This window comes from Leucopleurus acutus (genome assembly GCF_964270905.1).
Source record: "Leucopleurus acutus genome assembly, chromosome: 3".
NCBI classification, from domain to species: Eukaryota; Metazoa; Chordata; class Mammalia; order Artiodactyla; family Delphinidae; genus Leucopleurus; species Leucopleurus acutus.
In genome coordinates this window covers 14,124,122-14,138,662 of record NC_139145.1, presented here as the reverse complement: position 1 = coordinate 14,138,662, position 14,541 = coordinate 14,124,122, and the positions used below count along the sequence as shown (strand labels likewise).

The following is a 14,541-nucleotide window of genomic DNA, read 5'->3' as shown; positions in this document are numbered from 1 at the left end:
GCCTGAATTGTCTGAAAAACTGTGTGTGTTTGTGTGTCCTGGTAAAGGAGTTGGGGGTGGAAAAGGGAGGAGAAAGGTGGAGGAAGCAAGGAAAAGAATGAGGCCTAAAGGAAGGGGCTGCACAGGCGAGAGGAAGGTCAGTTGGAGGAAGGAAAGCAGATGATGGGAAGATAGGAGCAGGGAGTAGGAGAGCTAAGGAGGGGCCTAGGTGGGAAAGAAAGGCCAGGCTTGGAGGTGGAGAGGGCCCAAGGCTTCACTCCCCCAGTGCTAATCTTCTCTAGAGGTGGGCTGTGGGGCCCTCAAGCCCTGGTCCAAGAGAGAATGCAGGCAGTCCCTCCTGAAATGGGCACCTCGGGTGGGATGCCCTCCGCTGGCCCAGGCAGCATTCGCTAGGCATCCTCCAGCACCTTCCGGGATGCAGAGCTGACAACTGGATCAACGCTGGCAGTAGCACTAAGAGTGTGAGGATGCCTTTTACACTGCCACCCAAGACACCCACATGTAAATGGCAAACTTTGCCTGAAACTATCCTAAGAGTTTCTATTTTCCACTTTTTTTTTTTTTTTTTTAATGCTGCTTGTGACCTACCAACTTGATTTCATCAGTGGGTTTGAAAACCCTGGGCTAGGTGACTTTGTTGACAGAAACCATCCTCGAGCTTCACACCAGATGGATAAGTTGTGGAGAAGGGGGTGTCACCAGGTCACTGAGGGAGCAACTCTGGCCTCACTTCTGGGCTAAGGGAACCAGGGTCAGACATTCATCTTAACCTTTTAGATTGTTGTAGAGCTAGTTTTGTCTTCCCACGTGCTCTTAGATGGATGTTTAAACCCTGTTTGGGGGTAGAGAGGTGATCATTAGCTGTGATTGGCAAGGTTCTCCGTCTCGACACAATTGGGCCAGGTGTGCTTTGGCTGCCAGAATCCATGTTCTTAGCACTAAATTAACACTTGCTTACCAAGTGCATTGTTCTGAGCGCTCCACAAATCAGAATGAACTCCTTTAATCCTCAAAGAGATCACGGGTAGTTAAGTATTGCTCGGTTTTACAGGTGAGGAGCAAACTGGGCACAGAGAGGGTCCTTTGCCCAAGGCCACACACCTGGTTGGGGTGGAGCCAGGATTTGAATGGAACCCATGTTAATCACTACTTAATCAGGACCCTCCCCTTTCTCTCCTTTACAGCCTTTGCTCCAAGGCCGTCTCCTCTGCCTCCCTTGTACTCTGGTCTCCCCTCCCACAGGCTCCAGGTTGGTGGGTGGGCCTGGGCTCCCAGGCCAAACAGCAGGTGGGGGTGGGAGGGCAGCCCTCCCAGGGAAATTGTAGAGGAGGAGACCCTCTGAAGATTCAGGCTGGTTTCTCAGGTTTGTCCTTAAGTGAGGAGCACTTTCAGGGGTCTCTGTGTCCTGTTTCTCTTCCTTTTGATGCGGGTCCCCAGAGAGGCCACATTCACTATGCCAAGGCACCCTCAGGTGTGATTCATGTGTGCATGGCTGCCAACCCTCATAGAGCATGAACCTCCTGTGGATAACAAAGCAAGCGGACATACCAAATGGAAAAACATGGTGTCATTAGATCCTTCAGAATTCTGCTAACCTTGACTTTGGAGATTAAAGATAATACCAAAGAGCTCACCCAGCTCAACACGGCTCCCCGGCCAGGTGGGCCTGATCTCGGGAGAGGGCAGTGAGTGGTGGCTTAAAGCAGGATCTTAGTTCCCTGCCCAGGAATTGAACCTGGGTAACCTGGGTGAAAAACCAGGAATCCTAACCGCTACACCACCAGGGGCTACAGACTAAAAGCAAAGTTCCCCTGGCTCTTGCCCCATTTGAAAAATGAATTTCTCAACGAGGAAAAAAACTGTAAAAAACAGGTACAAAGTTTATTATCAGAGACACAGCATAACATGTGGGAGAGCACACAGAGAAACTGTTGATTTATTTAAGACACAAGCAAGGCAGAAATATACACCAGGAGAGAAAGGGTGTAGGTGTCCTCCCTGGTGGGGAGAAGCACAGTAAAAAGGCAGTTAAATCATTTATATAGGGCAGTTTTTCCGGGTCTCTGTTTACCTTTGGCCAATGACCTTGTTTCTTTTCTCACACCTGACCTGCCCTAGGACCCTCCCCATATGCGTGCACAACATTTTGCCAAGATGGAGTCCAGCATAGAGGCCTGTGGGAGTTTTGGCATCACCTATTGTGCGGTGGCGCCCCCTCCTTTTTGACCCCCTAGGAGCCTTACTGCGCATGTGTAGTCAGGGAGGCCTCCTTGGTCTCAGGAATGGTCGTCTTATCTCTTTACTCCAGCAGAGCTCAGCTCCTGCCATTAACTTTGGCCTTGGAGTGTCTAGGAAAAAAAAAACTCCAATTTTACTCCACCAGCTGTCCAGCCCAGGGGCCCCTCTACCTCCTACCTCAGGCCCTCACTGAAACGTCGGTGACCGACTGGCAAGGCGCTTGCAGGTTGCAAGTTCCCGTGGGCGGAGGGTTTGTCGGCGTCTCAGCTGCCCACAGGAGGCCTCACGGGGACCTGGTGTGTTTGTGGGCCCAGAAACGGCTTGAGCCATCCCACCACTCCCGCGCCTTGGCCTTGGCCCTTCAGCCTCTGCCAGGGACCAAAGCCCTTCCTCCTCCATTTCCTGCCATTCTCTCCAACCACTGGTGTTTCCGCCTTCCCTCCACTGCACAAGTCTCTTGGCCTAGGTCCTCTTCTGTTATCTGGGTCATTCAGGTGGGATTTTATTTGTGGGCTGAGTCATCCCGGTGTGGACGGATGTGTTGGATAGAGTCTCTGGCCAGGGTCCCCCTGAGCCTTGGGTTGATCCCCTGGGGTTTGTTCAAAAACAGACCAAGGCTGGGGGGTCGTACCTGGGGGTGTGGTAGGGGGCCAGGTGTAGGGCTGACAGCGGATTTGAGGATGGGGATTGGGACGGGGGGAGGTGGGGTGGGGGGAAGGGGAGCTTAGGGGGTGTGTGTGCTGAGTTTAGATTGTTAGATGCAGCAACCTTTTAAAGTGAAAGGTGGGCTTCCCTGGTGGCGCAGTGGTTGAGAGTCCGCCTGCCGATGCAGGGGACATGGGTTCGTGCCCCGGTCCGGGAGGATCCCACATGCCGCGCAGCGGCTGGGCCCGTGAGCCATGGCCGCTGAGCCTGCGCGTCTGGAGCCTGTGTGCCGCAACGGGAGAGGCCACAACAGTGAGATGCCTGTGTACCACTAAATAAATAAATAAATAAAGTGAAAGGTATCATTTCCTTTTTTCTTGTTACAAAAGTGAAATATATTCATTTCAGAAAGCAGATAATAAAATATTCACACGTACATACCACCCCCCCCAGTCCCATCTCTGTTTACTCCTATCAGGCATCTTTCTCCTATATGTAGATAAATCGGTAAATCATCTATAAAAGCCATAACTTTACATAAATATTTATTTAGCTTTATGTAAGTTAAACATTTACATGTAACCATGTCAAATATTCACCTTCACCATAATTTTAATCATTTACCCTCTTTCTTAAATATCTTTAACAAACAGTTGGGACTTCAGGCTACCTGAAAGGATTTTCTTAGCGATCAGGGGTTTGCCTACAGCCCAGCCAGGGCCTTGAATCTCTGTCTGTTCTCCCACACACCCTCCACCTAGGAGCAGAGGTCAGGGCCCTTGCTGGTATGGGGACAGACACCACATCTCCTGTCTTGAGGCACAGAATCTTGCTTGACTGTTTTCCAGTGCTTCTGCATTTTCTCACTTCTCTGATTAAATCTGCTCTTTGGAACTCAGGGAAGGCCTAGAAAACGAAAGCTTTTTCACAACAAGAGTGCGGGTAGGGGTGGAGATCTGTCCCCAGAAAGGCCCCACGGGGTCCTGCTCTGTTTCACAGGGATCTGTGTGTCCCTTCCAGGAGATGCACTTGTATTAAAAGCAGCAGACTTTTACCTTATAGGGTATCGAGTCTGGTAGCCAAAACACAGAAACGCAACACGATGGTGGCCTAAATAAGATGTTTTATTCCTCATTCACTCAGAAGTCCAGGTGGGTGGTATTTTGAGGCTGCTACAGCAGATTCACACCCACCAAGAACTCAGTCTTCTGTTTCTTTGTCCTACCATCTTCAACACATGGTTCCCAGCACCCAGTCAAAGATGGTGCCCTGGCTCCAGTCAGATAGGAAGGAAAGAGAAGGGGAGGGCAAGCCTCTTTCTTTTTAGAATGAAACCTAGAATTTGTGCATATCTCCTTCCCTCATCTCCCAGTCACCAGAACTTGGTCTAGTCCCCCCAGTTGCAGGGGAGACAGGGAAATGGAGAGACAGCCGTGTGTTCAGCTAAAACTTCTCTTACCGTGGTGGTACTAGCCACCTTGGCCTACATGAAACCATGCAGTGGGCAGGAGTGAGGCCCCAGGTCATGAAAGGGGAGCTGGGTTCTGCCTCGTTTGCTGGACTGCACAAATTCTGAGCCTTGAGCTGTGTGTAGCTGCCTTGTAAGAAGTCCAATGACCCTGAGGCTGCATTGCTGGAGAGGCTGCAGCCCTGTGAGTCACCCACATTGCATAACCAGCCCGGGGGTGGGTGGGGTGGGGTGGGGTCCTTGGACGTCTGCTGCTCTGCTGACACCTACCTGAAACTGCATGGGACACCCCAAGTGACAACTGCCCAGCCAAACACTTCCTGAATTTATGACCCACAAATAGGGAGTAAAATAAAACAGTTGTTTTATGATGCCAAGTTTTGGGGTAGTTTGTTAAGGGACAGTGGTACCTGGTGGTCTTAGGTACTATGTTCTGTCACTGAAATGTAAGATTTTATGTAACCAGAAGGGAATGTTTAAACAAATATTTTGAGAATAAGAATTTTTTAACATTTACTCACCAATCCGTAGGGGTGAGGATATTGCTATCTAGGAGACTGGCTCTATTTTTTAGGTAGAAGTGGTCCTTGAACTAATAGATGTGAATATCTTTTATTTCCTCCCCAAGCTTTTTTTTTTTTCAAATTTATATTCAAAATATTCCCCAAGTTTTTATTATGAAAATTTTCAAGCCCATAGAGAAGTTGAAAGACTAGTACCAAGAAGACTCATATCCCTTCCATTGAGATGATATGACAATTAATATTTTGTAATATGGCAAATATATATAACTTTCTATACCATTTGACAGAAAGTTGCAGAATAAATCTTATTTTCACATAATTTTGGTGATCTTATAAGTAGTGTATATTTGCATTGTATAACTCTTGTAAGATGTAGAAAAAGAAAAAGAAAACAAAGTTCATCCATAACCCTACTGCCCAGATTAACTGCCTTGAAACATGTTAATTTGCATTTGGTCTTCATTGGGCAGGGGCGCCCTCTGCTGACAGTAGTGTGAATTGTCAGGGAGTGGAATTTTCATTTACATAGTCTCTTGGGGACTTTGGTTGCATTGATTCCTCAGATTTATGAATAAATCAAGAAACCTGAGTTTCTGAAACTGTAGACCTGAGCCCCATGGCCGCCTACCTGGGGATTTCATCAAAGGCCTTCTTGGGCGAGGCCTCACCTGCAACAGCTAGTCTGACCTACCATTCCTTGTTCTATCGCTCCCTTTTATGGTCCAAAAGAGATGGACATCCAACCCCAATCCACACCCTGGCAGTTCTACATCCGGTTACACGGCACACACATGTGGTTCCAACACCTCTCTCCCCAAACTGAACTGTTTTTTCCTAGATTCTTTTTTTCCCCTTCCTTTGATTCATCCTCCCTATCCCCTTTTCTCCAACCACATCTTGTCTTTATACTTCCCACCTTCTAGGGCCTCTGGTGTAAATTCACTTCACATTTGTTCTTTTTTCTATCAACTTCTGCCTTACTGAAAATTAGCAAATTCACGTATTCACAGTTATACAACAAGGCCTCTACAAGATTTATAAAAAGAATATTCTCCTTCTCTCCCTTTCTATTCTTCCCTCCCTCCCTCCCCTCAGGAAGTCACACTTTCCCTGGAAGTAGCATTCTGCCTGTTGCTTCAGGAGTTCCAAATAGCCATGGCAGTGAGCTCACACTGAATTACCTTGTTGTCTGCCTCCATTCCACGCTAAACAGGAACTGAAGTGATTTTAAAGTTGCAGTGAATGAATAAAGTAATTAAACATTTTCAAGGTTGATTGTCATACCCCTTCTATCAGGAAAAATTCAAGGAAAATAGTCTGGCTTTGTGGTAAGAGTGTGGGGAGAGGAGTGAAGGAGGGAATGAGCATTTGAACATTCCAAACACTGGAAGCATCAATGTAGAGTGGGCTGACATGCAATGAAGAGATGGGACCGTGTCACTCTCAGCTTTTTTTGGCCAACAGTCTTGTCTTGCTGCCTCACTTTGCCTTATGTCACACAGCTCCTTCTCAAGGGGCTCCAGAGCCTCATACTATGGAATGTGAAACAGTCTCAAACCCTCTGCTTGTTTGGCACATGGCGATCCATGACATGACATCTAGAGGAGATGCATCTCTCTCAGTGCTCTCCATTTAAGCTGACCTGGACCTGCTCTCACCTTACCTCCACTAGCAGGTGGGAAGCCTTCTTAAATAACTGACCTCTGCCACTGCTCACAATGTCAGACCCAGTTTTCAGTGGGTACCAGACAACTGCCCTGCCTCAGGCCACACAGAGTTCTTTGAGCTACAAACCTGTGGAAATAGACAAGCTCCACCTAGACAGGTCTCCGACCCCCATTCTTGTTTTTCAAAACACCCTCCTTCCTGGTCTACTCCGATGTTCGGCAAAGTCACATAGACAGGGAATACTTTTTTTTAAATTGAAGTATAGTTGATTTACAGTATTATGCTAGTTTTTAGGTGTACAACATAGTTATTTGATATTTATGTAGATTATACTCCATTTGAAGTTGTTATAAAATATTGGCTATAGTCTCCGTGCAACATATTATATTGTATCTTATTTATTTTATACCTTGTATTTTGTACCTCTTAATCCCCACCCCATATTGCCTCTCCCTCTACCCCTTTTCCTACTGGTAACCACTAGTTTATTCTCTGTATTTGTGAGTCTGTTTCTGTTTTATTACATTCGTTTGTTTTTAGATTCCACAGATACATGAAAACATGTACTATTTGTCTTTCTTTGACTTATTTCACTCAGCATAAAACTCTCCAGATCCATACATGTTGTTACAAATGGAAAAACGTCATTCTTTTTATGGCTGAGTATTATTCCATTTTATATCTATCTATACCTATGTCTATAACTAGGTATATAATTATATGTATAACTGGATATATAATTATATGTGTGTGTATATATATATATATATACCTATATATATATATAACTATATATATATATCACATCTTCTTTATGCATTCAACCATTGATGGACACTTAGGTTGCTTCCAAATCTTGGCAATTGTAAATAATGCTGCTATGAACATTGGAGTGCATGTATCTTTTTGAATTATGGCTTTTGTTTTCTTCAGATATATACCCATGATGGAATAGCTGGATTTTTAGTTTTTTGAGGAATCTCCACACTGTTTTCCGTAGTGGCTGTGTTAATTTACATAACTGTCAACAGTGTATTAGGGTTCTCTTTTCTCCACATCCTGCCAACACTTGCTATTTTTGGTCTTTTGATGATAGTTGCTCTGACAGGTATTAAGTGATATCTCATTGTGCTTTCGATTTGCTATTCCCTGATGGTTAGTACATTGAGCATCTTTTCGTGTGCCTGTTGGCCATCTGTATGTCTTCTTTGGAAAAATGTCTATTCAGGTATTCTGCCCACTTTTTTTTCACTTTGATCTCTCAGATTCCTTTTAATTAAAAAAATTTGAAGTATAGTTGATTTACAATGTCGTGTTAGTTTCAGGTGTACAGCAAAGTGATTCAGTTATATACACATATATATCTATATACATATATATTATTTTTCAGATTCTTTTCCCTTACAGGTTATTACAAAATATTGAGTATAGTTCCTTGTGCTATACAGTAGGTCCTTGTTGGTTATCTATTTTACATATAGTAGTGTATATGTGTTAATCCCAACCTCCTAATTTATTCTTCTCTCCATTTCCCCTTTGGTAACCATAACTTTGTTTTCTGTGTCTGTGAGTCTATTTCTGTTTTGTACGTAAGTTCATTTATTTGATTCCACATATAAACAATATCACATGTTTGTCTGACTTACTTCACTTAGTATGATCATCTCTAGGTCCATCCATGTTGCTGCAAATGGCATTATTTCATTCTTTTTATGGCTGAGTACTATTCCACTGTATATATATACCATATCTTCTTTTTTTTTTTTTTAGAAGGACAATACCATTTATAACAACTCCAAGAAAATAAATACTTAGCTATAAATCTAACAAAACTTATATAGGATCTGCATGCTGAAACTACAGAATGCTGATAAAAGAAACCAAAGATGTAAATAAGTGAAGAGATATATAATGTTCATGGATTAGTAGACTCACTATCATAAACATGTGAATTCTCCCCAAACTTATATAGATTTAATGTAATTTCAATCAAAATCCCAGCAGTGTTTTTGTATAGATAAGCAGATTCTAAAATTTATACAGAAAGGCAAAATTGATAGAAAAGCCAAAATAATTTTGAAAAGAATAAAGATGGAGAAATCACACTACCAGATTTTTTTTTTTTTTTTTTTTTGCGGTACGCGGGCCTCTCACTGTTGCGGCCTCTCCCGTCGCGGAGCACAGGCTCCGGACACGCAGGCTCAGCGGCCAAGGCTCAGGGGCCCAGCCGCTCCGCGGCATGTGGGATCCTCCTGGACCAGGGAACGAACCTGTGTCCCCTGCATCGGCAGGCGGACCCTCAAGCACTGCGCCACCAGGGAAGCCTCACTACCAGATTTTTAAGACTTATACAAGCTACAGTAATCTTGGCCATGCGGTATTGGTAAAAGGAGAGACCCATAGATCAATGAAAGGGAATACAAAGTCTGGAAATAGACCCATACAAATATGGCTGATTGACTCTTGACAAAGATACAAAAGAAATTCAGTGAAAAAGAATAGTCTTTTAAACAAATGGCTCTAGAACAACTGGACATCCATCTATATGCTCCCCAAAACAAAAAACATAAACCTCACATTTAAAAAAAAATTAACTCAAAACAGATCATAAGCCTAAATATAACATATAAATCTATAAAATATTTAGAAGAAAATATAGGAGAAAATCTTTGAGAACTGGGGCTAGACAAAGATTTCTTAGACATGAAGCCAAAAAAAGCACAATCCATAAAAGGAAAAAAAGTTGATAAATTGGATTTCATCAAAATTAAAGTTTTGCTCTGTGAAAAATATGGTTAAGTGAATGAAAAGACAAGTTGCAGACTAGGAGAAAATACTGCAAAGTACGTATCTGACAACAGATTTGTATCCACAATACATAGAGAGTCTAAACACAACAGTAAGAAAACTAACGACTCAATTTAAAAATGAACAAATGAGGGACTTCCCTGGTGGTCCACTGGTTAAGACTTGGTGCTGCCACTGCAGGGGGCACGGGTTTGATACCTTGTCCCCTGATTGGGGAACTAAAATCTCACATGCCATGTGACATGGCAAAAAAAAAAAAAAAAGAAAAAAATCACAAGGCACATGAAGAAAGAGGGAATCATGGCCCAATAAAAAAGGAACGAAAAAAGAAAAAGAACAAATGAGTTGAACAAACACTTTGCCAGAGAAGATACACAGATGGCAAGTAAGCACATTGAGCAGATGTTCACCATCACTAGCCATTAGGGAAATGCAAATTAAAACCATGATGAGAATTCACTACGCGTCTATTAGAATAGCTAAAATAAGAAGCACTGACAATATCAAGTACGAGTGAAGATGCAGCGCAACCTGTAGCTACCTTTTTGCTGAATAACAATTGTTTTCTCAAACACACTATAAAAATACACACTATATAAATATGTTTTTATAAGAGGTAATATTTTGACATTGACATTGTGGTTTCAGGCAAAGACACACTCACCAGTTGACTCAACACAACAGTTTCTCATCAGAGAACACATGGAACAAATTTAAATTCGCACCGTATTTGAATGAACTGTAAAATGATTTTCTTTGCATGGTGGAATCTTCTAGATTTCAGCCTGTTGTGTGCATTCACTCTTTACTCATTTTAAAAAGCTCTCTTATATTCAGCCTTGATTTTGTCCTAAAGCAGGGTCAGCAAACATTTTCTGTAAAGGTTCACAGTAAATATTCTCAGCTTTGCGAACCATAAGGCCTCTGTTGTAACTACTTAACTCTGCCCTCAGCGGAGCAGCCGGAGACAACAGGCATTCATTTCTACTGGGCGGGTTCCAATGAAACTTTACAAAAATGGATTGCGACTTGATTTGGCCCATAGGCCCAAATTCACCAACCCCCATTCCAGGGGCTGGAGTAGGAGATGATGAAGCTGTGGCACGTTTAGAACATGGTTGGCAGCGATGGGGCAGGGCCAGCTTCCATGGACACTAAGCATTTAATTAGCAGCTGCCTGGATTTGTTGGAGAAACATCTCAACTACTTGCACGTACTGGTCCTGAGGGAGTTTCAAGAGATGTTCCCTTCCTAACCCCGATCTCCTGCTTCAGCAGCACGTCCACATTCTTAAGTCCTTTCACCATCCATGCAGCAAGGGTGGGTGGAGCCTGAGGCGTGGAGGGGCTGAGGGCCTCTCTTAAGTGGCAGAGCTGTGTCAAGAGCCCAATTCTCCTGACCTCAACTCCAGGTCTTACCACTGGAATGAGGCCCCCTTTACAGGCAGGGCGCTCCCCAGAAAAACAGGAAGTATCGTCACCTGCCCCAACATGAAAGTAACTGAAGTGTTTCTCAGGGTTGTCCAGGGCTGGCATCAGAATCACCCACTCCATCGGCATCTCTGGGGGTGGGACCCAGGAGACCTTGACGCACACTCCAGGAGTATAAGCAGGTCCTATTCCTCTAGCCCATCCAGCGGCCCGAGATGGGGCCAGGGTCCAGGGCTTTCTGAAGAGAAGCCCAGTCTTCATGATACTCACAGCAGGCGTGAAGGAATAGACTTTATTACTCTAGCTCTCAAACACTAGAGGCTAAAATTCAGCTGAACTCTAACAATCTATTTACAGAGTGCTGTCAGCAGACCAGGCAAGGCTGGGCCTGGGTCTTCCCCGAACACTCAACAAGCTCAACCTCCCAGCAGGCCCAAGCCGCCTTCCCCCTGTAGCACACAGAGGACGTTTATATACACTTGACCGAACCCTCAGCGACAGGATACCAGGCAGGATGGCACCAGAGACACAGACATATAGACACAGATGAAGGCTGAGACTGCCGAGCAGGCCCAAGGGCCTGGCTCAGTGCTTCTTCAGGCTGTAGGCCAGGCTGCCAGGGACCCTGGTGCCCTGCAGGGGCAGCGGGTTCCACACGGCAGAGCTGGTGCGCTTATGGTAGCGGGGCTTGATCTTCTTGAAGATGTCCTCCAAGTCCAGTGGGAGAATGGTTCCGAAGAGCTGCAGGAGGTTCCGGGGGTGGTAGTACTGCCGGATGATGGCCTGGCTAAGCTGGGTGCCTCTGGCCCAGTTGGGGATGGGCTTCCGGGGATGGGCCTCGTCATCGGGGGAGTCATCGCTGTTCAGATCCATCCCGTAGTTCTCTGGGTTGATCTTGGGGGGGCGGTGCCCTGTGGAGTCATTTGATGCGAGGTACAAGCTGGAGACTGCACGTCCACGGTCACGTTCAGGCTTTTGCTGGCCACCGCGGCCTCCTTGGCTTTTCTCCTGCTCCTCCTGCAGCCGCTGCTCAGCCAGGCGCTGCTGTTCTTCCTTCTTCTTCTCCTCCAGCTCCCTCTGCAGCCGCTCCTTCTGTAGCCGCAGGGCCTTCTCCCTCTCCTGCAGCTCCCTCTGGGCCTGGAGCCTCTCCCGCTCCGCCGCCGCTCCCGCTCCCGCCGCCGCTCCCGCTCCCGCCGCCGCTCCCGCTCCCGCCGCCGCTCCCGCCGCCGCTCCCGCTCCTCCTCCTTCCTCTTCGGCAGCAGCTCCTGGGGGCGCCTCTCCTCCTCCTCCTCCTGCTGTAGCCACCTGAGCCTCCGCGCCTCCTCCTCCTGCTGCCTCCTGAGCGCCTCCACCTCCTCCATCTTCTTGGCCTTCTCCTCGGCCAGACGCTCCTCTTTGGCCTTCTTCTTCTAGTCGATTTGAGCAAACTGCCGCTCCATCTGTTCCTTCTTCTCCTGCTTCATCCTTTCCACCCGTTCCCGGGTCTGCAGCGCCTTAGGGAGGCGCTCCTCACGCTTCAGCTTCACCTCCTCCAGCCGCCGCCGCTTGTCCTCCACCTTTTTCCCGCGGAGCTGCTCGGCCTCCTCCTAACGCCGCAGGTTCTCCAGCCGCTGCAGCTCCTCCTTGGGGTCCACGCGCAGGGGAGCGTTGCGCTTTAATGAAGGATTTCATGATGCTGCTGTTGGGGGTCGAGGTCGGGGTCATGAGCAGCTCGTTCCTCTGCACGGTCTACAGGAGGGGCCGGAGGGGCCGCACCACCTTGCTGGCGGGATAGGGCGGGCAAGGGGTCTTGCTGCTGGGGGGCTGCAGCTCCTCACCCCCCAGCTGCTGCTCCTCGTCCAGCTCACACACTGCCTGCTTGTAGCTGCGTTTCCTCCTGACACTCGGAGGCGGCTCCTTGGGGCCATCTGCTTGGTCAGTCTCGGCCTCCCGCCACCCTTCAGAGGGCGTTCCCTGGCCGCCGGCTGCAGGCTGCGAGCCGGGCTTGCTAATGGCGATCTTGGTGGCACTGCGGAGCCGCAAGGCACTGCCATTGCTTTGGGGACCTCCGGCTCGGCCGTCTTCTCCGGCTCAGCTTCCTTGCTGGGCTCCTCCGCCTTGGGGCTCGCTTTCTGGGGCACCTCGACATGCAGGAGCCTCTCCAGGTAACTGTGGCAGATGAGGCGGCCGGCTCTTTGGTGGCCTTCCTGGCAATCCTTCTGCTTGATCTTCGGACGGTTCTCTCCTCTTTGGAAACCAGGGAGTAATTCTGGGCTAGCGAGACCTGGGGCCCCGGGGAGGACGGGGCGATCAGGCTGCGCCGCACGGATCCGCGGCCCACATGGGAGCGCGTGGGCGTGGAGAAGTTATCTGTCAGGATGGGAGCCAGCACCCGCTCCCGCCACGGGGAGGCGAGAGAGCTGGGCGAGTCCTGCGGGCCTGGGGAGGTCGCGGCAATTCTGAGCTTGGAGGCGGACCTTTATGCCCCGCCCCCTCGGCTCTTGGGGTCCTGGGGTGTAGTTATCAGGGAGCTCACGGGGACAGACTCCAGTCTCTCAGCCTCTGACTTCTGGGGTGTTGAGTCGTCCTCCGAGGTCAAGGTGATATGAGAGGCCGAAGCCGTGGCCGGAGCCGGGGTGGGGGACGGAGCCTGGGCAGACGAGCTGGCTGAGGTGCTGCTCAGCGCTCGGGCGCTCGCTGATGCCAGTCTCCACCCCGGGTACCAGCTGGCACAGGGCCAGGCTGTCCTTGGGCTTCTTGGTCAGCACCGTGGGAGACTCAGGGGTGGGCGAAGGAGCAGCTGCCGCGGAGGTCGCTGCAGCTGCGGCCGCAGCACGGGTCACCCGCCGCAGGACGGAGCCGTTCTCCCCCACCACTGTGGCCAGCTTGTCCTTGTTACGGAGGTGCCGGGAGCTCTGACAGCTGCTTCGCGTCTTTCTGTGGGACAACGTTCTCCGGATGGGGTCTCTGTTTTCATCCTGAACATAAGAAATCCGTCTCTTTTTCCATCGGTTCTTCTGAGAAGGTGTTTTGGGCATCAGCTCGGGCTCTTTGCTGAATTCTCTGGTGAACGTGCGCTCGGCCTCCTCCTCGATCTCCTCCAGCCACACTATGTCATTGTCCACGTTGTAGACAAGCCCCATGAGCTTCTGGTCACAGAGCTCCAGCAAGTGAATGGGCCCTAGGGCTGTCGTCCCCATGATGGCTCTGCTCGACTGCACCGTGTCTCCTAAGTGCTGCTCCGATACAAGTCCGGCGCCCTTCCCAGCACAGATCTCAGCCCGCCCGAGTTCCACCGCTCCCGGCCTCCAAAGCTCACGGCTGCAAGGAAGCAACCTACCATATCTTCTTTATCCATTCATCTGTCGATGGACATTTAGGTTGCTTCCTTGTCCGGGCTATTGTAAATAGTGCTACAATGAACGTTGGGGTGCATGTCTTTTTGAATTATGGTTTCTCCGGATATATGCCCAGGAGTCGGATTGCTGGATCATAAGGTAGCTCTATTTTTAGTTTTTTAAAGGACCCTCCATACTGTTCTCCATAGTGGCTGTACAAATTTACATTTCCACCAACATTGTAGGAGGATTCCTTTTCCTCCACACACTCTCCAGCATTTATTATTTGTAGACTTTTTTTTTTTTTTTGCGGTACGCGGGCCTCTCACTGTTGTGGCCTCTCCCGTTGCGGAGCACAGGCTCCGGACGCGCAGGCTCAGAGGCCGTGGCTCACGGGCCCAGCCGCTCCGCGGCATGTGGGATCTTCCCGGACCAGGGCATGA

The 14,541-nt window shown here is 48.2% G+C and overlaps 1 pseudogene across 1 annotated transcript; it reads right to left on the bottom strand.

Moving 5' to 3' along the window:
* Positions 1-11,366: 11,366 nt before the first annotated feature.
* On the bottom strand, positions 11,367-13,960 carry LOC309960062 (inner centromere protein-like; annotated as a pseudogene). Its single transcript has one exon. The product of its transcript is annotated as an inner centromere protein-like (transcript).
* Between the last annotated feature and the right edge of the window lie 581 nt (positions 13,961-14,541).